The following is a 1,850-nucleotide window of genomic DNA, read 5'->3' on the forward strand; positions in this document are numbered from 1 at the left end:
CGAATGTTCGCCGATCTCCTGGGACGGACAATGGAGGTGTATATTGACGACATGCTGGTAAAGTCGTTAACGGCAGAAGATCACGTCCATCACCTCGCGGAATGTTTCGACCTTCTCGACAAATACCGGATGAAATTAAACCCAACTAAGTGCACATTTGGGGTAACATCCGGGGAGTTTCTGGGGTACATCGTGACCGAACGCGGGATCGAGGCCAACCCAAAGCAGATAACGGCAGTTTTGGAGCTCCCTTCCCCAACTAACAAACGCGAAGTCCAACGTTTGACAGGTCGGATCGCAGCTCTCAATCGCTTCATAGCAAGGTCGACAGACAGGTGCCTCCCTTTCTACCAACTACTCCGAGGAAATCGAGATTTTCATTGGGACGAGCGGTGCGAAGCGGCTTTTCAAGAGTTGAAGACATATCTGACCAGCCACCCCATCCTAGTAAAACCCGAGAACGGCGAGGTCTTATACCTCTACGTTTCGGTCTCCAGCACAGCGGTAAGCGTCGTCTTAGTCCGAGACGATCGCGGCGATCAGAGGCCTGTTCTCTACGTCAGCAAATCCTTGAACGATGCCGAAACACGCTACCCAACATTAGAGAAGTTCGCCTTGGCCGTCATCGTCGCCGCCCGGAAGTTGCGTCCGTATTTCCAATCGCACGCAATCATCATCTATACCGATCAACCACTTCGGACAGTGCTACACAGCCCCATGCAGTCAGGAAGAATGGCTAAATGGGCCATCGAACTAAGCGAATACGATAATGAGTACCGCTCCCGTCCCAGTCTGAAAGCACAGGTTTTAGCGGACTTTATGGTCGAGCTCGCCCCAGAACTCGTGGAGGACGCGCCAAAAGTCGAAAGCTGGACCCTCTATGTCGACAGATCTTCTTGCAATCAAGGATCCGGAGTAGGAATCCTCTTGCGTTCACCGACAGGCGAGGTCCTGGAACAATCGTTGAAACTCGGTTTCAAAGCATCCAATAACGAGGCCGAGTACGAAGCTTTGCTCGCAGGAATACGACTTGCTAGGGGAATCGGAATAAAACATATCCAGACATTTTGCGATTCACAACTGGTCGTAAGCCAATTCAGCGGAGAATTCGACACCAAGAACGAGCGGATGAGCTCTTATCTGGCGTTAGTCCGATCCGCCTCAGCCGAATTCGAAAGCTTCTCTCTCACAAAAATTCCACGCAGCGACAACACTTCGGCCGACGCCCTCGCCGCCTTAGCTTCAAACGCAAATCCAGACCTCCGCCGATCCATCCCCATCGAAAGTATCGATCTGCCAAGCATCGCTCAACCTCATGAGATCAACCTCATCATGAACGACTTGGTCCAAATGGAGATCGACCTGGTTGAGAACGAGCCCCATGAGGAAGAAGCCCCCCCGGTCGACTGGCGGGAAGAGATCAAACTCTACATACAAAGCGGTCAGGTTCCCGCAGACCGGTGGCAGGCTCGACGACTAAAAGCCCGATGTGCCAATTACATTCTGACCAATGGAGAACTTCTCCGGCGAAGTTCTAACGGAACCTTCCTTACCAGCGTCGATCGAGACGAAAGCAAAAGGATTATGGGCGAGGTCCACGAAGGAGACGGCGGGAACCATTCGGGTGGACGCGCGTTGGCCAACTATGCTCGCCGACTGCGAGGCATTCGCCCAAAAGTGCGAAGCTTGTCAAAGGCACGCCACTTTGAAACACGTACCTCCCGAAGCGCTTTCTCCCGTGACAGCACCCTACCCCTTCATGCGATGGGCCATGGACATCGTCGGACCCTTTCCTCCTTGTCGCACTAAAAGATTTTTGCTGGTGCTCACCGACTTTTTCACCAAATGGG

Source organism: Capsella rubella, unplaced genomic scaffold (assembly GCF_000375325.1).
Source record: "Capsella rubella cultivar Monte Gargano unplaced genomic scaffold, Caprub1_0 scaffold_3, whole genome shotgun sequence".
Taxonomy (NCBI): Eukaryota; Viridiplantae; Streptophyta; class Magnoliopsida; order Brassicales; family Brassicaceae; genus Capsella; species Capsella rubella.